Source organism: Topomyia yanbarensis, chromosome 2, assembly GCF_030247195.1.
Source record: "Topomyia yanbarensis strain Yona2022 chromosome 2, ASM3024719v1, whole genome shotgun sequence".
In the NCBI taxonomy this organism is placed as follows: Eukaryota; Metazoa; Arthropoda; class Insecta; order Diptera; family Culicidae; genus Topomyia; species Topomyia yanbarensis.
Genome location: NC_080671.1, coordinates 301,092,376 through 301,118,156, shown reverse-complemented (window position 1 = coordinate 301,118,156; position 25,781 = coordinate 301,092,376). Strand labels below are relative to the sequence as shown.

Genomic DNA, 25,781 nt, shown 5'->3' with positions numbered 1-25,781 from the left:
ATTTTTTTCCATACATTTTTCTCACGTAAACAGTAAAATTTAATGTGAATTTACTGTATCGGTTTTTTGTTGAACAATAATATTGATTGTTACTTGAAATTTTATTGTAAATCTATTGCGAGAACTCTGCGTCAAACAATTGTGAAACAGTAATAACTATAATATTTATTGTTTTATGATTGTTTGTAGGGTAAATACTATTGTAAAATTCTATTCGGGGTGTACCAATAGTGGTCAATCGCTAATTTCAGTTCCTATTGTTGCAAATCTCATTGCTTTCTTATGGGATTTGCAACTATAGGTGCACAATATCAACTATAGGTGCAAGGGAGCTCAAAATTCTAAAGCTACCAGTACACTGTTTGTCATAACGTGAAATATTTGATGAATCGAAATTTGATCAAATAAACGTATTTGACAAACAAATTTGACAAGGCCAGTACACGAGATCAACTGTTTAACAAACTTTTTTCATCAAATATTTGCATTGATGCGTTACCGGACGTTACGCCTAATATTGTTTGACAAACATAATAAAACAAGTTTGATGGATCAGTACACTGTTTGTCAAATATAGTCAAACCGGCGTATGCGTCAAACAAATCGCAATGCGAAAAAATTTTGTGCTGTTTGAACTTCATGAATTTTTTAGAGTGCAAACACATGAAATATTTGTGTTAGCGCAGGGATGTCAAATGATTTTCCAGAAAATTTGTTTTATTTTTATGAATGGTCGAAGCAAACTATATCACACTCCTTTGTTCGTGATTATGCAGAGTGTGATCAAATACAAATTAAATACGCCAAAGGTCCCGTACAAAAGGGTAATCATTTTATGACTCACCACGAATTCAAATTTGTCTACCATTCGTGTTGACAGGTCGAATTGTAGAAGAAAAATTAATTTGGAAGCGCTGTTCGATCAAAGCATGCTGTTCATATATGATTGAAATTTTCATTTTATTTGTTTTCATTTTATAGAGTACTAGCTAATACCCATCGCGCGTTGCTGCGACGCTCTGCGAAATAGGAGGAAAACACAATTTGTTCCAAAGCGCCATCTGGCGGGCAGATAATCTCCAACTACAGGTCGGACTCGATTATCCGGGGATTCGATTATCCGGGGATTCGATTATCCGTGATTCGATTATCCGGGGAAAATGATTCGATTATCCGGGTGTTTTGAAAAAAAAAATCAAATTTCAACTATAATGTCTTATTATAGTGCTAATTCGATCATTGCAGTCAATAGAACGTTTTTTTCGGGCAATTGGGGTGTCTAGGGTTAACCTCCTCCCAAATTTTAACCTACCTCAAAAATAGCTTATAAAAAAACAAAACTTGGAATCGACCATCATGAATCAGTTTTGAAGAAATTGTTCATTTAGAGATAATATATAATAACCTAAACTGTTGTGTCGTTTAAACAGCCCCTCAGTCCATGGGAACACTTTTAACCATTATGTGTCCGACGCGGTACCCGGATACCTTTTTAGGTTACTAATAATGAAATTCCGATGTAAAACTAGCTGGAAATTGAAACTTTGTGACATCTTAGAACTTCACTAAGTCAAGCTTTTGGGATAATAATGTTTTTGATATAGTAAGAAGGGAGTGAGGAGGGGCTCCTGAATTTTTTACTATGTCACAGGCCGACGTGGATACCCGGGTACTCCCAAAACTGAAATGCCAATAACTACGGTAATTTCCAACCGATTTTGATGCTTTTGGGTGTTTTGGATTCAAGAACTCATCCACTTTTAGACTTGGTAAAAATGAATCGGGTTATCCCAACCGGTTCCCGGGAATCCGGATATTTCCGGAAGCATGTTCCAGTGCTTGGATACTATTTGTGAATTTCATTGGGATACTAGCAATATGGGTATCAAAATTCTTGGCATAGCATCAGTAGGCTGTATCTCGTGGTATTGGAACCATTTGGTGATTTCACCCCGAAACAGACATTCCGGAGCAGGCTCCCGTAGGCCCGTGAATGTCCATTCCATTCCAATTCCATTTTTCAAACTACCATAGGATCCCGTAACAATAAATAACAGACTTCCGAGACAATTTGAAGAGTTTTGATACTCATTTTGCTAGGGCATTATTTAAATTTACAAATCATACCCTAGTACTGGAACATTACCCCGGAAAATCCGGATTATCAAGAACCAGATCCATTCATTGGGTTCAATGTTACAGAATCCAAAAGTGGACGAGTTCCTGAATCTAAAACATCTAAAAGTGTCAAAATCGGTTAAAGGAAGCCATAATTATGAGCATTTTAATTTGTGGGTTCCCTGATACCCTCGTTGACCTGTTATAGGTGTTTTTTTTTCGTTGGACACATAACGGTTAATTTCAACAAATTGTTCAAAAAATGTTTTTCTTCGTATTATATCTCTGATACTGTTTGCACTAGAATCAATCAGCGAGCTATTTTTTTAGATTTGTTTAGGGATTCCAAAAAAAAAAGAAAAGTTTTTAATGCCAATATTGCCAAATATGCAACTTTTTAATTTTACACTAAAAGTACATTTTTTCTCGTAATACATCGGTTACTGTAGGCCACATAAAACCTCATTATACCTACATTGCTCGGTCGGTTTCTGGCTATCTCTTGGGATAATGATGACATGCTTCTCAGGATTCTATTTGGGATACTTTTCAAGATTCTGATCAAAGTTTTCTTAGCATCCCAATGGAATCTATTTCAGAACTTCGATTCAATATTTATCCGTATTTCTACGGTTTTTTCTCTAAATTTTGATGCAGGGTTCTAGAGAAAAGCTTCTTAAATGTCTAGTGGAATCTTTCTCAAGATAGAATTCCGCTGAAGATTATGCTTTATTTCAGATACTGACAGAATCAAGGTCCTATTATCATTGGAATCCGGTGTAATGTTCTGATGAATATCCTGCTTTGAGTTCCAGTGGACTTTGACACAAACAATATTGCTCTTCTCTCATTATCCCCTTTAATAAGTGATTTCTGCTCAGAATTCCAATAGAATCTTTAACCCGTTCGAGCCCTTCTGGTTGATGAACAACCATGTTTCTATATAACTATAACTTTTGGTTTACACAACGTCAAGTAAGGCTAATAACTGCGACTAAGATCTTTCATTTGAGCACTAAAAGTTATAAATATTAGCATTAGAACAGAAGTTATTACAATTAATCTGATTGGGTTCAGCTGAAGCAGTGCTGCCAGGTATAGTTTCTGTTAATGGCGAAAATGAAATTTTGGAATATTTTCATAGCCTGGGAATATTATTGAAAACTGCTAAAACTTTCTAATTTAGAATTTAGAGGTGTGCGCCGATGCATTTTTAATCGGCGGCGGCTTAAGCGACATTTTTGGCCGGCGGCGGCGGCGTTGGCGGCGTCACGCCGTTGGTCCCTATCGGCGGCGGCGCGACGGCGTGTGTCGGCGTTACGAATATTGACGCCTAGGTAACTAAAAAAATTCTTAACAGTACAATTCCTTTCCCAAATTTTCGGTTGCTATTGTAACAGACTTCACAGCACATACAAACAAACGTTACAGTTTGAAGAAAATCTAAAAAATCATCGCCCACGATGTACTAGCGACATCTGTTGAACACATTGCACAAAATGTAATTCTCGCAACCATATCAATTTTTTTTTCAACTGATGCTCCAATAGTGACCACCCTGCTTGCCAAATGCAAGATAATAAATGAAAAGTGGAACTATTTTTACAGTTGTAAAATTTGAAGAACGAAATAGAAAAATTGACGATGTCGCATACTACGACTTCGCATGAAATAATGATTGCAATGGACAAATTTGAAGAATGCAGAGTAACGACTGTATTTCAATGACCCATAATAATTATTTATTGTTCTATATTTGGGAAATTAAGCAACGGTTTGAGGAAATTAATTGTTGTTGTCGTTTCATTGTTTTTTGTTTCTATTTAGTCATCTTTACCGTAAGCCCGGGGACAATTGACAGCTCCCATATATTGAATTCATAAGTAAATTTTGGGGTGATTTGGTGATGCCATGGCGGCTCGAATGGAGCAAAATTTGAAAAAGGCGCATCCAATTTATTATTTTCCATATCTGTGGAAAATAATCAATTTAAGCATTTCTACCATTTCTTTTTGCTGCTAGAATTCTAATAAAAACACAAATTCTATTCAAAACGAACGGTTAAGCTTGGTAGTGATGTACTTTCATTGGCCAAAATGTTTTTCATTTACATTTCTCGAGATAAAAAGCACCAATGATTTAACGGTTTCAAACTTCACACGACAAGAAAACCAAAACATGTTTAGGAGGGAAGAGAGCCGGTTGTTAAAAACAACGACTTCCAGCTAGAGGTGTGCGCCGATGAAAAATGTCGTTGTCGGCGGCGTAGGTCTGATTTGGGCCGGCGGCGGCGGCGTATCGGCGTGACGCCGTTTGCTAAAATCATCGGCGGCGGCGGCGGCGCAAAGCGGCGTGGGATATTTTTTGATATGGATGGAAAGTAGTAATTTGCTCAATCATCTTGCTATTTTGACTATTGTGTCTGCGTGTGTCAAAATTAAACCAAATATTGATGACGTAGCGGTGTCATCAGCTTTAAGCATAACACTGTTTTTTAACCGGGAATTAATTTTATTTGAGAAAATGGAAAAAAAATAAAAGTAAATATCCAAAATTGCGATTACTAAAGATAAATTTAAACAACCGCTCCTAATGCTTGCAATGCCAACCGTTACGAATATCGATGCTAACACAGTTTCAGAAAGCAAAGTTTTATGCCATTCATTTTAATAAATATTCCTCTGAGATAAAATAACAATACCTGGTCTTCAGTCTAATTTCTACTTCTGCTGAGCCAGACCTATACAACCGAGTGAAGTGAAATAGAATTTATTAACCTGATACCTGGAGAAATTTCTTTATGCTGAGAATGTGGATCGATTATTCAACTAAAAATCACGGAACTATTAAATAAACCACGCTTTGTCCCCATAACATGCAAATTCCTACGCGCATGTATTAACATCAGACGCCACATCGTGAACAATCCTTGCGCAATACAAAGATACATATACAAACGAGAATGCATCCCAGCGAATTGCCGACTCATCGACGATATACCTATTTGAACAGTGATCTCTATACAAATACCTACAAACGGTTCCCAAATTTGTGACAGTTGTTCAGGACATAATGACAACTGCTAAACAGCATCCAGCACCCCAAAATCAACTGTTAGCACTATCGGTGAGGATAAAAAGGCGACGTTGCTCACGCGCAAGTGCAAGAAGCAAGATGCAACATCCGACCGTCGGCACCAATACAGCTTTAACTATGAAGACCTGGACGTCAGACATGAGAGAAGCAAATAATCCCAAAGATACAGCAGACAAGCAGTCAACTGTATCCCCACCGCTAAAGAAGGTCTCCACTCTCAATAGAAAGTCACGAGCACGAGATTCTGCGGATAACCAATAATGTTTTTTGCTGAAATATTGAAATAGAAATTAACGGGACGTTTTCTGGGCCACTCTGATCGTTTGATACACCGCACTCAATATTTTGTCCACGTATATCGTTGGAAAAAATCCTTAGCATGACAAAATTACAAAATGGTGCGGCTTCCAATACAGGTTAAACATCGAATCACTTTCGAACAATAGGCCAATATGGTATGGTAGTTTCGATTGCGGCAAAGTTCTACTGTATCGATTTTGTAGACTTTTTCGGTAAATTAAAGGAAAAGAGAAACAAAGGATAAGAAAATTGAAATGCGGATTTTTCTAGAGAGAACCAGTTGTAAACGTACAGAAAACCTTCCATTATGCTGACAGAAGTATGTTTCACTAGTTTTTCGTTCCAAGTTTCATTTCGGCAGACTTTGCAGCCAAGTTTTAGGAATGTGCAGTGCTACTGCATGGCTAGTGTTACGAGGCTACTGACTACTAAGAATCCTTCCTGGCGGGGGCTGGCTTATACGACGGGTGGCTTATACGACACCAACGCCTTACCCTCTGAACTACCAGACCAAGGTTAATAGTTAAAAGTCGTACGGCTTGAATTACTATATCGAAGGCATGACGTGACGTGAGTTAACTTTCGAGGCCTGCTTTCAACATCGCCAGTAGATGTTCAGCAATCGCTATACGAGCTTTGCTTGCGTGCAAATTTGAGTAGAATGGTGATTCACGCGTGCGATGGTAATTTGCAACGTATTTTTATTTAAATATTTACACAGATTTTGTAGAAACAATTGTACTGGCTTATATGTCGGTTCATTAAGTTTTAACTGATTCTAACCATGAAAAAGTGACATCATTCGGTCGATATGCTATCTAATTCCGCATGAGCCAAATATGTTCTTGCACTAAGTAACTTGTGTCTTTAACTACTGAGAATTCAACAGTAGGGAGTATTATGGTTTCCACAGACTGACTGTTGATTGCTGCGATCCGGATGACTATGCGAGTAGGAAGTCAGCAAAAGTATTGTCCAGGCTATTTTATTATCATATCGATTGATTGATTAGTAAAACAAGAAACGCTTAGAACAAGTATATTGCTTAACTTCTGAATATCTTAATACCTTTTACCGACCTATTCGGCTGATATTCGCTTGTCCAGTCTTTAAACAGCGGAACACTATATAAATTCACAGTTCATAAGCAAACCGCTCACAGATACGGTGACAGTTTAATTTCTTGCTGAATTGCCGTGCGGTTCGAAAGCAGCTTTGTTTCCATATGGACTACAATATGCTGCCTCAAGATTGGTAATGGTAAGAATCACACAAAACTATTACAACCAATAAGATTATCGTAAAGTAAACCAAAATTCTTTCACTCAATACACATTCAGGTCAAATTGTTGCTTCGCAATGAGAGGATCAAATGATTTCCGAATAATTATTTATTCACAATGAATAATAAAAACTTCCTAGGATGACAATGATATGTTATAAGCATATGCTATATACAATTCAGAGCGCATAACTTACGTTTAGTATTTATTCCTCTTCTATTCCTCCTATATTTGCGTTCGCAACTTATTTGTGACTTCGTGTCAATTCTGCAATATTATATTGCATTAATCCTAGTATTTTTAGTATTAAGTTTCAATGATATTACCTTCAGCAGCGTCACTAGTGACCTAATCGTGACTGTGAAGTGCGTGAATTAGGTTCCGTTAACTACAATATGAAAATTTGCATTTTATGGAGTTATACAAAAGCAGTTTAGTGGGAAACTAACCTCGAATTAGTTACAGATTGTTAAATGTGAATTTCTATCACCGATAATGATCACAGCTGCTTTACGAGTTAATACATCTAACGCGACTTGCAAATTGCAGCGTATAACTGTGTTTTAAATACAATTTCAAATAAATCTTTATAATTTATAAATCGAGTAAACTTTTTAGAATATAATCTTCAGCACACGCGGATTGGCTTTCTTCTACTGGTTGTCGTTTCATACCAGCGCGATCGAGTACACGGTGGGTCTCCTGTCATGATCGTTAAGTTTATGGGTTTTTTAGATCTGGTCGTCTCGATGAGGCGCGTGACCCATTGGGTCGTTTACAATGGACTCGGCGCGAGTTTAAATATGATCGGCGGAGCAGCACAAAAAAGGCAATCGGCGCGCTGACCATTTTTTCCTAAAATCGGCGGCGTGTCAAAATCATCAGCGGCGGCGGCGTGGCGCGGCGGCGCACACCTCTACTTCCAGCTAAATATATAATAAGATTTATGTAATTTTGCTGACGGTTTTCAGTTAGGGATAAATTTATTCTCTAATAATAGTTTTCTTTATTCACATTTTGGAATAAGCTATTTCTAAATGTTGTTCTAGCCGCATTGATGGCGTTCATAGCACACGTAACGAAACACGCTTTTCTCTTGAAACGTTTTCGTTTCGTTGTTCGTGGTACTCATACAGAGAAGGCATACTAGCGCCACCATCAAATCGGTGGTGCATATATGAAACAATAACTATCTGTCAAGTTGTCCCTGGGTTGTTTACCGTCGCTCTTTTAGAATCCCGCAGATATCAGGAACCCTAACACGAGGCGTTATTATTGGCATTACTGCGCAGAAATGTCACTTTTAATGATCGTGTAAGGTCACCTTTCAAGGGAGACACATTACTTCATTTTCCAGGCTGGTGTTTACTTTTACTTCTTGTAAGTGCAAAATCGCCAATGATAAGGAATACTATTCCCTGGCACCACATTTTCTTAGAACGTACGGTCTGCTTCTATCTTGAGTGCAAAGTATGCTCGATTTGCTGGAATAATACAGATCTACACCCTGACGAAACCTAAATATACAGTTACTATCAATCATAATCATTCCACGACTTGACGTGTTACCTCCTGTTAGGTTGAAACTGATCACTAAACAAGTCTGATTGAAAATGGTCTGAGCGTTCTCTAGTTTTTGTAGCACCTGCACCCCGCCAATTTCTCCAGCAGTTCCGGGGACCAACGAATTCCAATCCATTGCATACATTCGATACACCGAATCAATTAAATTACTAACGTCCTGTTATGTGCTTACTCACCGATTGGCATCGTGTTGTAACTTAAGAAATTATTGTGAACAACTCCCACCTTGGGCACTTCGACAAGAATGAATTTCACATTTCCGGCCCATATTGTTTGTTTTGGTTTGCATGAGATTAAAAAGACCGTAACGTTTTCGGGTGGGTGCGGAAACTAAGTAACGCAATTAGCTCTGTGTCAAAATCTCACTAACGCCACCGATTTGTAATTGAAATCGACCGTTTTTTCTACGAGTGATGAAAATTCATCTCGTGTTACGTCTTATTTGTCTGTGATACCGGGCTGGTGCAACTGACACTGAAAATCTTTCTTGAGTGGGGCTAGATCACACGATGAATAATTTATGAGACTAGAAATCTTATCCTCTGCATCGCCACATCTGTGCACCAGCGTCGCGAAAAATCAAGATCACTTTGCTCAACTATTCTTCGGGAAAAAAAAATTAAAATAGGTGACGATTCAATCAATTATAAATGAACCTCGTATTGAAAATAAATTTTATGTTTTCACAAAACCAGTTCACGTAAAAAAAGACATTATACTGAAATGTTTAGTAGGTGGTTGTGTCTGAATATGTTTAATAATTTTATGATTCTAATTCATAACTCGATGAAACATTGATTTGTATTAACTTTATTGACTAAAACAGTCAAGAATTGAACGACGTGCAACGATTTTCGTAAATTCTCGTCGTGTTATCGTGATATTTTAGTCTTGAGCTTACCGTTGGATTTTTTACACAGAGTCACGTGTCTTATAGTTTTCTAAATTATTTCACGGACATGAATTGTGGCTAGTTAATGTATTTTGCTCAGCGCAGTTTTATTTAATTCCGAACATTTCTCTGAATTTTAACAAAAGAATAACAGGGTTACAGGTCGTAGTAATATCTTTGTATCTAATGCTCGTGCCTATGAGACTGGTTGCTAGCAGTTGTACACAATAGCTCACACAGAAATTTCAAAACCATAAAGCAGAGCGAATAATCCATGAATGATAGTCTGAGTTCCTTGTAATTGTTTACGTAAGTATAATAAGATTATGTGGAAAATTAATTACTTCATGAATTACATCATGAACAGTTTCACGTACTCGACTGGTGAATCGTCTGTAGCATATTAGGAATTAAGAATCGGTTTAAAATCAATGAATAATACACTGCGTTCCAGTGAAATTGATTACGTGCAAAGATTAGAATCAGGCACATAATCGTAAATTTCAGGCACATATATCTTGAAAGTGGAAGTTTTTTTTAATTTGACGCACACGAATGGTGAATTGAAACTTATATGCTCACAATCATAACCAGTTGACGAAGCAAGAATGGATCTTTGAATTATATAACGAGTGTCGTGTAATGGTTTTCGAGAAAATATCAAGATTATTTTAATTTTGTAATCCAATTGACGACCACTAATACCAAATAATGATCAAGATGTGATAAATCATCAATCAGTTAACGTCGTATATTCGGCCCATGGACAATGTTCCTAGATTTGTGGATAAAATTATGAGTCAACAATTTTAGAGTTCGCGAATTGTCGGCGCGGGAAAAATGCTTCGGCGGCGCGCCGCCGATCTACCGTTCGGCGTCGGCGTACGTTAGAAATTACCGGCGGCGGCGGCGTGGCGCGGCGGCGCACAGGTCTAATTTAGATTGCCCTCAATTACCTTTTTTATGAAATTGGGCTAGATCGGAAGGTAAATATTGAGCAGCTGCAAAAGAAGCACCTATCTTTCTTAAACCAGGTTTTTCGTGTTTCTTGGCGCCAACAGTTTTAATTAAAAATAGTTTTGGGACCCTATACGCGGTAGAAAAAAGTTGGTCAAGAAACGGTTAACGAGATTCTGAAAAGAGACACCCGGCCGTCACTGGAGGTGATTTCAATTCTAGGGTAGCTCAAGCAAAGATTGATGATAGGCTATGTAAAGAGGGCGCCAGCAGTACTTCTCGCTGAGGCGCCCGGGAACCTGGTAGTCCTTCGCTAGTGACAAGTATGAGTGGGACAGTTTGCGAAGACTACACGCGTAGTTATTACCTGACAATCCAGCATTGGTCAACTAAATGATGCTACAAGGACAAGGATCTCTTTGTGGGTGCGCAACACACACTTTTCTAATTAGAATGACTAGACGTGTTAGCTGTGTTATGTGACACCAACGTAAATTAAACTGGAGCCAAGAAACAAACGACCCCCAGTTTACTTACTAACTTTATTTTTTCTGGTATTCGAGTAATCGAATCAGTTACCTCGAAAAATCTAAGCCCTGGGTAATCGAGTTTGACTTGTATTGCAAAAGACACACCTTATTAAAAAGTTTATCTTAGAATTCTTGTACAAATAGCTATAAACAACTGATACATATCGTTAACTCGTTACCAATATGAATAATAAATGAAAACCAACTGAAAATGCAAATCACACCCTGAAAGTCTGAAAAATCGACTAGGGCCAAAATAGGTACATTTACCATAATAGGAAAATTTGCCCTGGTCATTTTATTTCCAATTTCTCCACGAATGAAGCTTAAATTCATGAAATAACGCAAAAAAAGTTTGATTCGATTATCCGGGTGATTCGATTATCCGGGGTGAGATTTTTTTCAAATCCCCGGATAATCGAGTCCGACCTGTATATTAGTTTTTATTTCAACTAGTATGATCATTGTTGCAAATATTTTTAACTAGCCATTTCAATAACCAAATTTTTCTTTTCAAATATTAACTCTATTATTGATGCAACGTGTATTGTTTTTGATTCTAGGTAATAAACTTTGTTGAAACAAATAGATTTGAATTGATTTCAACATGAACACTGCTTTGAATCAACTTTTTTTTTAGTTAGAAGCCTCATTCTGTCAAAAATGCTAACAACATTAATTTGCTTCGTAACTAACAAAATTTATTGTTGGTTCAACAAAAAATCTACATAAGCCCTAGAACAATGCAAAAAAAGTTGATTTTAATACAAACTTTATTTAAATTCACAATATTTTCTTCTGCGTGAATGAATTTGAAAAACTAATTCTCATGCATATATAATATTAATTTTATTTGAAATCATTATCAATCAATCGAAGGTCCAGACAATAGCTTATGCTTAAAAGAAGGCGATATCAAAGAAGGTCGTAACTTAATTTAATATTAATAGCATTTCAAAAATATGCTAGAGTCCTAGATTATTTTCAGAGAAACTATAGATTAAAATTAAAATAGATTAAAATAACTACACAAAATTCCATAGAAGAAAATTAATAGCATTTCAAAAATATGCTACGAAAATTTTAAAGAAGGCAAATCCATTTCATTATATTTAAATCAATGAAATTCTAAAATTATTTCTATTGATTTGTTATTGTTCCAAAGAAAGCTAATTCACATAGAAATTTTTAATACGAAGTTAAAATTTAAAATAACTGAAGGCGTTTTCAATGCACTATTACTGTAAACAAATATTAGTGAGAATAAAAATCAATGAAAGTCCAAGATTATTTTCAGAGAAACTATAGATTAAAATAACATTCTACACAAAATTCCATAGAAGAATGCATATTTATAAGAAGGCAGCATCTCAGACAAATACATTCACGATCTATAAAATTTCAAAGGTTCCAGAAATATTTCTGACTAAATTTTAGGAAATGTTATATTTTTTCATTACCTTTTACCCATTTTTTTATAAAAATCGATCAACGTATTCAGGGCATTTTTAGAGTACTGTGATTGGTTATCATAAAAATGTTGCCAACGTTGTGGAAAACACTGCCTTTTCAATTTCAAAGATGGCCGTATTTCGAGGCGTTCGAAATTGATCGTTACGAATTTACACTATCTCCTGTAATGTTTGACCTAGTGTCAAAAACTAAAGTTTTTTTCGATTCCTTAGAAAGCTAGCAAGTGACTTATAAAGGCTTTTTTCGCTATTTTAATTTTACGCGAAACGCTGAAAATATCATTAAAATCAGCACCCTTATAGTTTCCTTATAGTACATTTTTGGTGTAGAACCGGTCTGATCGGCATTCCGCCCTAGGCCAAAAATGCGTGCCCCCCTCAACCCAAATTTTAACTAGGACGAATTAGCGCATGGGCGCCATTTAAACACCTTTTTTAATATGAAAATAATTATTTAGTATCATTTAGTATCATTATTATTATTGGTTGTAATGCATGCTTACCTATGCGTTTCCATAATTTACCTTGAGGCTGATATTTACCGCTTATTGCTATTTCATATTCCTTTGCTTATCTCCTCTTTAGATTTAAGATTTTAATTTTTTTTCTCTTTGTTAGTCCTTTTTCCGTTCTGTTAATAAGCTTCTTCTGTGTCCACGATTTTATGAATTATTCCGCTCGTACATGAAAGAGAGATTAGAAGATACGAAGATTTCTTTAATGAATATTTCTTTTATGGGACTGTAAATGTGAACTCTTCTAGAATGTTTAAGTTGATTTGTACCAAGTTGTTGATATGACATCTGGTTGATAGTATGAATTCATATATATATATATATATATATATATATATATATATATATATATATATATATATATATATATATATATATATATATATATATATATATATATATATATATATATATATATATATATATATATATATATATATATATATATATATATATATATATATATATATATATATATATATATATATATATATATATATATATATATATATATATATATATATATATATATATATATATATATATATATATATATATATATATATATATATATATATATATATATATATATATATATATATATATATATATATATATATATATATATATATATATATATATATATATATATATATATATATATATATATATATATATATATATATTATATATATATATATATATATATTTATATATATATATATATATATATATATATATATATATATATATATATATACATATACATATACACATACACATACATATACACATACACATACATATACACATACACATACACATACACATACACATACACATACACATACACATACACATACACATACACATACACATACACATACACATGCACGTACACATACACATACACATGCACGTACATATACACATACACATGCACATACACATACATATACATATACATATACACATACACATACACATACACATACACATACACATACATATACATATACATATACATATACATATACATATACATATACATATACATATACATATACATATAACCTAGGGGAGGGAAATATTAAAATCAGCACCCCATCATTTATAGAATATCTATCCGTCTTTCAATTTCATTGCTTTCGTTTCTTATTTCTAAATTATTTTTTCCAGCGACGTACGAAGGATTTTAGTTAATAAATGGTGTCTGTATCGATTTTCTTGGCCATTTTCAGCAAATTTAAGATTAATAAATTTGCTGAAAATGGCCAAGAAAATCGATACAGACACCATTTATTAACTAAAATCCTTCGTACGTCGCTGGAAAAAATAATTTAGAATATGCTGTGAATATTTCAAAGCTCGTGGTTTGAAGTGGATTTGAAAAAAACGCGTTTGAAGTTTTTAGTACGCTTGGAGTTTACCTAAAAACGATAGGACAGAATTAATAATACATATATACAATTAGGTATTCTGTTCGCCTTCCATTTTCTGTTATATCATTTTATTTCAATAACAAAATTTCCAAATCTTAAAAATTCTACAGTGGTGTATTATGTTTTTCACCGAAGATTACCACGCGAAGAAATTGATTCAAAATAGTAAAATAATTGAAAATATACCATTTTAACTGAATCCGCAAAATTTGCAACAAATATGAGGCAAAATATAGGGCCTGTTAGTCAGGGATTAGACGGTCATGAATTTATGAAATTTATTCACCCCTTCACTACCTGCAGTGGGAATATTGGAAAGCATTTGTTTCTATTTTGGTACTTATTTAATTCATTGATATCCCACCCATTTGGGTGCTTTTTATTCCCCACTCGTTTTTTTTAAATCCTCCCAAGTTTCTTTTTGGTTCAAAACCAAAAGTCGTTCGTAAGCAGTTCATATAATGATCAATTTAAATAAATTTTCCTAACATCTCGGAATCGAAAAGATTAAATCTTTGAAATTACAGTTTTGCAATCTTGTCACTCTTGTTTTTTTACCACAATAACCACTCAAGATAAAAAAAAATTGAAAATATTTTCAAACAACTTTTCATGTTCTAAAGTAGGTAAAATCTCCTAGAACACAATTAGCTGCATAGCAGGTCTTCCAAAAATAAGTTTGGTCGGTGAGGTACAAGTTTTTTTTATTTTCCGGGAAATGGTATTCCGCGAGGGGCTAACCTTTTTGGCATAAAGTCATTTGGCATAAAGTCGTTTGGCATAATGCCCGTTTGGCATAAGAAAAAAATGATAGGTCGTTTGGCATAATGGTCTTTTGGCATAAAAGTCGTTTGGCATAACGGCCGTTTGGCATAAGAGCCATGTGGCATAAAGTATGAAAATACCCGTTCAAATGTTTATGGCGTTTTGATTCACTGAAATAAGTACGATTCCAAGAACTGCTCATGTTTGAAAGAAGGAATAAACTTCAGTGAGACGAAGAATATTTTTGTGTCAGATTGATTACATAGAAAACTAAAGTAAGTATGGAATTTGTGCATTGAGAATATTTGCATTTAGAACTATGTTGGTCATCTTGCATGAAAGTTAAAAAATTTGTGAAATGTCATGCAACAAAAAATCTGTAATTGTAATCTGCTAATGATAGGCTATTTTAAAACTACAGATCTCATCTCAAATCAATTAGAGGGAACGAGCGAAGAAGAACCATTGTATTAACCATTCAATTTTCAATTTGGATTGCTACAATTTTTTAACCTAACTACTTTTCATACAATATAAAATCTAATTCGAGATATATAGTATCTTGCTTTCCGAAGGTTTGTTCTTCTGACGTTTACTTTTGTTTGCTGACTAAATTGAAAAGAGGGAAAAATCTCGACTAGTTCATATTCACAAGAAGAAAAAAGCTAGAGGTGTGCGCCGATGAAAAATGTCGTTGTCGGCGGCGTAGGTCTGATTTGGGCCGGCGGCGGCGGCGTATCGGCGTGACGCCGTTTGCTAAAATCATCGGCGGCGGCGGCGGCGCAAAGCGGCGTGGGATATTTTTTGATATGGATGGAAAGTAGTAATTTGCTCAATCATCTTGCTATTTTGACTATTGTGTCTGCGTGTGTCAAAATTAAACCAAATATTGATGACGTAGCGGTGTCATCAGCTTTAAGCATAACACTGTTTTTTAACCGGGAATTAATTTTATTTGAGAAAATGGAAAAAAAATAAAAGTAAATATCCAAAATTGCGATTACTAAAGATAAATTTAAACAACCGCTCCTAATGCTTGCAATGCCAACCGTTACGAATATCGATGCTAACACAGTTTCAGAAAGCAAAGTTTTATGCCATTCATTTTAATAAATATTCCTCTGAGATAAAATAACAATACCTGGTCTTCAGTCTAATTTCTACTTCTGCTGAGCCAGACCTATACAACCGAGTGAAGTGAAATAGAATTTATTAACCTGATACCTGGAGAAATTTCTTTATGCTGAGAATGTGGATCGATTATTCAACTAAAAATCACGGAACTATTAAATAAACCACGCTTTGTCCCCATAACATGCAAATTCCTACGCGCATGTATTAACATCAGACGCCACATCGTGAACAATCCTTGCGCAATACAAAGATACATATACAAACGAGAATGCATCCCAGCGAATTGCCGACTCATCGACGATATACCTATTTGAACAGTGATCTCTATACAAATACCTACAAACGGTTCCCAAATTTGTGACAGTTGTTCAGGACATAATGACAACTGCTAAACAGCATCCAGCACCCCAAAATCAACTGTTAGCACTATCGGTGAGGATAAAAAGGCGACGTTGCTCACGCGCAAGTGCAAGAAGCAAGATGCAACATCCGACCGTCGGCACCAATACAGCTTTAACTATGAAGACCTGGACGTCAGACATGAGAGAAGCAAATAATCCCAAAGATACAGCAGACAAGCAGTCAACTGTATCCCCACCGCTAAAGAAGGTCTCCACTCTCAATAGAAAGTCACGAGCACGAGATTCTGCGGATAACCAATAATGTTTTTTGCTGAAATATTGAAATAGAAATTAACGGGACGTTTTCTGGGCCACTCTGATCGTTTGATACACCGCACTCAATATTTTGTCCACGTATATCGTTGGAAAAAATCCTTAGCATGACAAAATTACAAAATGGTGCGGCTTCCAATACAGGTTAAACATCGAATCACTTTCGAACAATAGGCCAATATGGTATGGTAGTTTCGATTGCGGCAAAGTTCTACTGTATCGATTTTGTAGACTTTTTCGGTAAATTAAAGGAAAAGAGAAACAAAGGATAAGAAAATTGAAATGCGGATTTTTCTAGAGAGAACCAGTTGTAAACGTACAGAAAACCTTCCATTATGCTGACAGAAGTATGTTTCACTAGTTTTTCGTTCCAAGTTTCATTTCGGCAGACTTTGCAGCCAAGTTTTAGGAATGTGCAGTGCTACTGCATGGCTAGTGTTACGAGGCTACTGACTACTAAGAATCCTTCCTGGCGGGGGCTGGCTTATACGACGGGTGGCTTATACGACACCAACGCCTTACCCTCTGAACTACCAGACCAAGGTTAATAGTTAAAAGTCGTACGGCTTGAATTACTATATCGAAGGCATGACGTGACGTGAGTTAACTTTCGAGGCCTGCTTTCAACATCGCCAGTAGATGTTCAGCAATCGCTATACGAGCTTTGCTTGCGTGCAAATTTGAGTAGAATGGTGATTCACGCGTGCGATGGTAATTTGCAACGTATTTTTATTTAAATATTTACACAGATTTTGTAGAAACAATTGTACTGGCTTATATGTCGGTTCATTAAGTTTTAACTGATTCTAACCATGAAAAAGTGACATCATTCGGTCGATATGCTATCTAATTCCGCATGAGCCAAATATGTTCTTGCACTAAGTAACTTGTGTCTTTAACTACTGAGAATTCAACAGTAGGGAGTATTATGGTTTCCACAGACTGACTGTTGATTGCTGCGATCCGGATGACTATGCGAGTAGGAAGTCAGCAAAAGTATTGTCCAGGCTATTTTATTATCATATCGATTGATTGATTAGTAAAACAAGAAACGCTTAGAACAAGTATATTGCTTAACTTCTGAATATCTTAATACCTTTTACCGACCTATTCGGCTGATATTCGCTTGTCCAGTCTTTAAACAGCGGAACACTATATAAATTCACAGTTCATAAGCAAACCGCTCACAGATACGGTGACAGTTTAATTTCTTGCTGAATTGCCGTGCGGTTCGAAAGCAGCTTTGTTTCCATATGGACTACAATATGCTGCCTCAAGATTGGTAATGGTAAGAATCACACAAAACTATTACAACCAATAAGATTATCGTAAAGTAAACCAAAATTCTTTCACTCAATACACATTCAGGTCAAATTGTTGCTTCGCAATGAGAGGATCAAATGATTTCCGAATAATTATTTATTCACAATGAATAATAAAAACTTCCTAGGATGACAATGATATGTTATAAGCATATGCTATATACAATTCAGAGCGCATAACTTACGTTTAGTATTTATTCCTCTTCTATTCCTCCTATATTTGCGTTCGCAACTTATTTGTGACTTCGTGTCAATTCTGCAATATTATATTGCATTAATCCTAGTATTTTTAGTATTAAGTTTCAATGATATTACCTTCAGCAGCGTCACTAGTGACCTAATCGTGACTGTGAAGTGCGTGAATTAGGTTCCGTTAACTACAATATGAAAATTTGCATTTTATGGAGTTATACAAAAGCAGTTTAGTGGGAAACTAACCTCGAATTAGTTACAGATTGTTAAATGTGAATTTCTATCACCGATAATGATCACAGCTGCTTTACGAGTTAATACATCTAACGCGACTTGCAAATTGCAGCGTATAACTGTGTTTTAAATACAATTTCAAATAAATCTTTATAATTTATAAATCGAGTAAACTTTTTAGAATATAATCTTCAGCACACGCGGATTGGCTTTCTTCTACTGGTTGTCGTTTCATACCAGCGCGATCGAGTACACGGTGGGTCTCCTGTCATGATCGTTAAGTTTATGGGTTTTTTAGATCTGGTCGTCTCGATGAGGCGCGTGACCCATTGGGTCGTTTACAATGGACTCGGCGCGAGTTTAAATATGATCGGCGGAGCAGCACAAAAAAGGCAATCGGCGCGCTGACCATTTTTTCCTAAAATCGGCGGCGTGTCAAAATCATCAGCGGCGGCGGCGTGGCGCGGCGGCGCACACCTCTACTTCCAGCTAAATATATAATAAGATTTATGTAATTTTGCTGACGGTTTTCAGTTAGGGATAAATTTATTCTCTAATAATAGTTTTCTTTATTCACATTTTGGAATAAGCTATTTCTAAATGTTGTTCTAGCCGCATTGATGGCGTTCATAGCACACGTAACGAAACACGCTTTTCTCTTGAAACGTTTTCGTTTCGTTGTTCGTGGTACTCATACAGAGAAGGCATACTAGCGCCACCATCAAATCGGTGGTGCATATATGAAACAATAACTATCTGTCAAGTTGTCCCTGGGTTGTTTACCGTCGCTCTTTTAGAATCCCGCAGATATCAGGAACCCTAACACGAGGCGTTATTATTGGCATTACTGCGCAGAAATGTCACTTTTAATGATCGTGTAAGGTCACCTTTCAAGGGAGACACATTACTTCATTTTCCAGGCTGGTGTTTACTTTTACTTCTTGTAAGTGCAAAATCGCCAATGATAAGGAATACTATTCCCTGGCACCACATTTTCTTAGAACGTACGGTCTGCTTCTATCTTGAGTGCAAAGTATGCTCGATTTGCTGGAATAATACAGATCTACACCCTGACGAAACCTAAATATACAGTTACTATCAATCATAATCATTCCACGACTTGACGTGTTACCTCCTGTTAGGTTGAAACTGATCACTAAACAAGTCTGATTGAAAATGGTCTGAGCGTTCTCTAGTTTTTGTAGCACCTGCACCCCGCCAATTTCTCCAGCAGTTCCGGGGACCAACGAATTCCAATCCATTGCATACATTCGATACACCGAATCAATTAAATTACTAACGTCCTGTTATGTGCTTACTCACCGATTGGCATCGTGTTGTAACTTAAGAAATTATTGTGAACAACTCCCACCTTGGGCACTTCGACAAGAATGAATTTCACATTTCCGGCCCATATTGTTTGTTTTGGTTTGCATGAGATTAAAAAGACCGTAACGTTTTCGGGTGGGTGCGGAAACTAAGTAACGCAATTAGCTCTGTGTCAAAATCTCACTAACGCCACCGATTTGTAATTGAAATCGACCGTTTTTTCTACGAGTGATGAAAATTCATCTCGTGTTACGTCTTATTTGTCTGTGATACCGGGCTGGTGCAACTGACACTGAAAATCTTTCTTGAGTGGGGCTAGATCACACGATGAATAATTTATGAGACTAGAAATCTTATCCTCTGCATCGCCACATCTGTGCACCAGCGTCGCGAAAAATCAAGATCACTTTGCTCAACTATTCTTCGGGAAAAAAAAATTAAAATAGGTGACGATTCAATCAATTATAAATGAACCTCGTATTGAAAATAAATTTTATGTTTTCACAAAACCAGTTCACGTAAAAAAAGACATTATACTGAAATGTTTAGTAGGTGGTTGTGTCTGAATATGTTTAATATTTTTATGATTCTAATTCATAACTCGATGAAACATTGATTTGTATTAACTTTATTGACTAAAACAGTCAAGAATTGAACGACGTGCAACGATTTTCGTAAATTCTCGTCGTGTTATCGTGATATTTTAGTCTTGAGCTTACCGTTGGATTTTTTACACAGAGTCACGTGTCTTATAGTTTTCTAAATTATTTCACGGACATGAATTGTGGCTAGTTAATGTATTTTGCTCAGCGCAGTTTTATTTAATTCCGAACATTTCTCTGAATTTTAACAAAAGAATAACAGGGTTACAGGTCGTAGTAATATCTTTGTATCTAATGCTCGTGCCTATGAGACTGGTTGCTAGCAGTTGTACACAATAGCTCACACAGAAATTTCAAAACCATAAAGCAGAGCGAATAATCCATGAATGATAGTCTGAGTTCCTTGTAATTGTTTACGTAAGTATAATAAGATTATGTGGAAAATTAATTACTTCATGAATTACATCATGAACAGTTTCACGTACTCGACTGGTGAATCGTCTGTAGCATATTAGGAATTAAGAATCGGTTTAAAATCAATGAATAATACACTGCGTTCCAGTGAAATTGATTACGTGCAAAGATTAGAATCAGGCACATAATCGTAAATTTCAGGCACATATATCTTGAAAGTGGAAGTTTTTTTTTAATTTGACGCACACGAATGGTGAATTGAAACTTATATGCTCACAATCATAACCAGTTGACGAAGCAAGAATGGATCTTTGAATTATATAACGAGTGTCGTGTAATGGTTTTCGAGAAAATATCAAGATTATTTTAATTTTGTAATCCAATTGACGACCACTAATACCAAATAATGATCAAGATGTGATAAATCATCAATCAGTTAACGTCGTATATTCGGCCCATGGACAATGTTCCTAGATTTGTGGATAAAATTATGAGTCAACAATTTTAGAGTTCGCGAATTGTCGGCGCGGGAAAAATGCTTCGGCGGCGCGCCGCCGATCTACCGTTCGGCGTCGGCGTACGTTAGAAATTACCGGCGGCGGCGGCGTGGCGCGGCGGCGCACAGGTCTAATTTAGATTGCCCTCAATTACCTTTTTTATGAAATTGGGCTAGATCGGAAGGTAAATATTGAGCAGCTGCAAAAGAAGCACCTATCTTTCTTAAACCAGGTTTTTCGTGTTTCTTGGCGCCAACAGTTTTAATTAAAAATAGTTTTGGGACCCTATACGCGGTAGAAAAAAGTTGGTCAAGAAACGGTTAACGAGATTCTGAAAAGAGACACCCGGCCGTCACTGGAGGTGATTTCAATTCTAGGGTAGCTCAAGCAAAGATTGATGATAGGCTATGTAAAGAGGGCGCCAGCAGTACTTCTCGCTGAGGCGCCCGGGAACCTGGTAGTCCTTCGCTAGTGACAAGTATGAGTGGGACAGTTTGCGAAGACTACACGCGTAGTTATTACCTGACAATCCAGCATTGGTCAACTAAATGATGCTACAAGGACAAGGATCTCTTTGTGGGTGCGCAACACACACTTTTCTAATTAGAATGACTAGACGTGTTAGCTGTGTTATGTGACACCAACGTAAATTAAACTGGAGCCAAGAAACAAACGACCCCCAGTTTACTTACTAACTTTATTTTTTCTGGTATTCGAGTAATCGAATCAGTTACCTCGAAAAATCTAAGCCCTGGGTAATCGAGTTTGACTTGTATTGCAAAAGACACACCTTATTAAAAAGTTTATCTTAGAATTCTTGTACAAATAGCTATAAACAACTGATACATATCGTTAACTCGTTACCAATATGAATAATAAATGAAAACCAACTGAAAATGCAAATCACACCCTGAAAGTCTGAAAAATCGACTAGGGCCAAAATAGGTACATTTACCATAATAGGAAAATTTGCCCTGGTCATTTTATTTCCAATTTCTCCACGAATGAAGCTTAAATTCATGAAATAACGCAAAAAAAGTTTGATTCGATTATCCGGGTGATTCGATTATCCGGGGTGAGATTTTTTTCAAATCCCCGGATAATCGAGTCCGACCTGTATATTAGTTTTTATTTCAACTAGTATGATCATTGTTGCAAATATTTTTAACTAGCCATTTCAATAACCAAATTTTTCTTTTCAAATATTAACTCTATTATTGATGCAACGTGTATTGTTTTTGATTCTAGGTAATAAACTTTGTTGAAACAAATAGATTTGAATTGATTTCAACATGAACACTGCTTTGAATCAACTTTTTTTTTAGTTAGAAGCCTCATTCTGTCAAAAATGCTAACAACATTAATTTGCTTCGTAACTAACAAAATTTATTGTTGGTTCAACAAAAAATCTACATAAGCCCTAGAACAATGCAAAAAAAGTTGATTTTAATACAAACTTTATTTAAATTCACAATATTTTCTTCTGCGTGAATGAATTTGAAAAACTAATTCTCATGCATATATAATATTAATTTTATTTGAAATCATTATCAATCAATCGAAGGTCCAGACAATAGCTTATGCTTAAAAGAAGGCGATATCAAAGAAGGTCGTAACTTAATTTAATATTAATAGCATTTCAAAAATATGCTAGAGTCCTAGATTATTTTCAGAGAAACTATAGATTAAAATTAAAATAGATTAAAATAACTACACAAAATTCCATAGAAGAAAATTAATAGCATTTCAAAAATATGCTACGAAAATTTTAAAGAAGGCAAATCCATTTCATTATATTTAAATCAATGAAATTCTAAAATTATTTCTATTGATTTGTTATTGTTCCAAAGAAAGCTAATTCACATAGAAATTTTTAATACGAAGTTAAAATTTAAAATAACTGAAGGCGTTTTCAATGCACTATTACTGTAAACAAATATTAGTGAGAATAAAAATCAATGAAAGTCCAAGATTATTTTCAGAGAAACTATAGATTAAAATAACATTCTACACAAAATTCCATAGAAGAATGCATATTTATAAGAAGGCAGCATCTCAGACAAATACATTCACGATCTATAAAATTTCAAAGGTTCCAGAAATATTTCTGACTAAATTTTAGGAAATGTTATATTTTTTCATTACCTTTTACCCATTTTTTTATAAAAATCGATCAACGTATTCAGGGCATTTTTAGAGTACTGTGATTGGTTATCATAAAAATGTTGCCAACGTTGTGGAAAACACTGCCTTTTCAATTTCAAAGATGGCCGTATTTCGAGGCGTTCGAAATTGATCGTTACGAATTTACACTATCTCCTGTAATGTTTGACCTAGTGTCAAAAACTAAAGTTTTTTTCGATTCCTTAGAAAGCTAGCAAGTGACTTATAAAGGCTTTTTTCGCTATTTTAATTTTACGCGAAACGCTGAAAATATCATTAAAATCAGCACCCTTATAGTTTCCTTATAGTACATTTTTGGTGTAGAACCGGTCTGATCGGCATTCCGCCCTAGGCCAAAAATGCGTGCCCCCCTCAACCCAAATTTTAACTAGGACGAATTAGCGCATGGGCGCCATTTAAACACCTTTTTTAATATGAAAATAATTATTTAGTATCATTTAGTATCATTATTATTATTGGTTGTAATGCATGCTTACCTATGCGTTTCCATAATTTACCTTGAGGCTGATATTTACCGCTTATTGCTATTTCATATTCCTTTGCTTATCTCCTCTTTAGATTTAAGATTTTAATTTTTTTTCTCTTTGTTAGTCCTTTTTCCGTTCTGTTAATAAGCTTCTTCTGTGTCCACGATTTTATGAATTATTCCGCTCGTACATGAAAGAGAGATTAGAAGATACGAAGATTTCTTTAATGAATATTTCTTTTATGGGACTGTAAATGTGAACTCTTCTAGAATGTTTAAGTTGATTTGTACCAAGTTGTTGATATGACATCTGGTTGATAGTATGAATTCATATATATATATATATATATATATATATATATATATATATATATATATATATATATATATATATATATATATATATATATATATATATATATATATATATATATATATATAATATATATATATATATATATATATATATATATATATATATATATATATATATATATATATATATATATATATATATATATATATATATATATTATATATATATATATATATATATATATATATATATATATATATATATATATATATATATATATATATATATATATATTATATATATATATATATATATATATATATATATATATATATATATATATATATATATATATATATATATATATATATTATATATATATATATATATATATATATATATATATATATATATATATATATATATATATATATATATATATATTATATATATATATATATATATATATTTATATATATATATATATATATATATATATATATATATATATATATATATATATATATATACATATACATATACACATACACATACATATACACATACACATACATATACACATACACATACACATACACATACACATACACATACACATACACATACACATACACATACACATACACATACACATACACATGCACGTACACATACACATACACATGCACGTACATATACACATACACATGCACATACACATACATATACATATACATATACACATACACATACACATACACATACACATACACATACATATACATATACATATACATATACATATACATATACATATACATATACATATACATATACATATACATATACATATAACCTAGGGGAGGGAAATATTAAAATCAGCACCCCATCATTTATAGAATATCTATCCGTCTTTCAATTTCATTGCTTTCGTTTCTTATTTCTAAATTATTTTTTCCAGCGACGTACGAAGGATTTTAGTTAATAAATGGTGTCTGTATCAATTTTCTTGGCCATTTTCAGCAAATTTAAGATTAATAAATTTGCTGAAAATGGCCAAGAAAATCGATACAGACACCATTTATTAACTAAAATCCTTCGTACGTCGCTGGAAAAAATAATTTAGAATATGCTGTGAATATTTCAAAGCTCGTGGTTTGAAGTGGATTTGAAAAAAACGCGTTTGAAGTTTTTAGTACGCTTGGAGTTTACCTAAAAACGATAGGACAGAATTAATAATACATATATACAATTAGGTATTCTGTTCGCCTTCCATTTTCTGTTATATCATTTTATTTCAATAACAAAATTTCCAAATCTTAAAAATTCTACAGTGGTGTATTATGTTTTTCACCGAAGATTACCACGCGAAGAAATTGATTCAAAATAGTAAAATAATTGAAAATATACCATTTTAACTGAATCCGCAAAATTTGCAACAAATATGAGGCAAAATATAGGGC

General features: G+C 34.5%; 1 protein-coding gene and 2 long non-coding RNA genes across 6 annotated transcripts in view; all 3 read right to left on the bottom strand.

The window, feature by feature from the left end:
• The window catches only part of LOC131683378 (ATP-dependent DNA helicase 2 subunit 1), a 77,257-nt gene that overhangs the window by 31,291 nt on the left and 20,185 nt on the right, over window positions 1-25,781 (bottom strand). The window lies entirely within an intron of this gene.
• LOC131683380 (uncharacterized) lies at window positions 6,095-8,986 on the bottom strand. The gene is made up of 3 exons (XR_009304518.1): window positions 7,247-8,986; window positions 7,124-7,155; window positions 6,095-7,064 (listed from the first exon to the last, which is right to left on the bottom strand). It is a non-coding gene; the product is annotated as an uncharacterized LOC131683380 (long non-coding RNA).
• LOC131683381 (uncharacterized) lies at window positions 17,371-20,281 on the bottom strand. The gene is made up of 3 exons (XR_009304519.1): window positions 18,523-20,281; window positions 18,400-18,431; window positions 17,371-18,340 (listed from the first exon to the last, which is right to left on the bottom strand). It is a non-coding gene; the product is annotated as an uncharacterized LOC131683381 (long non-coding RNA).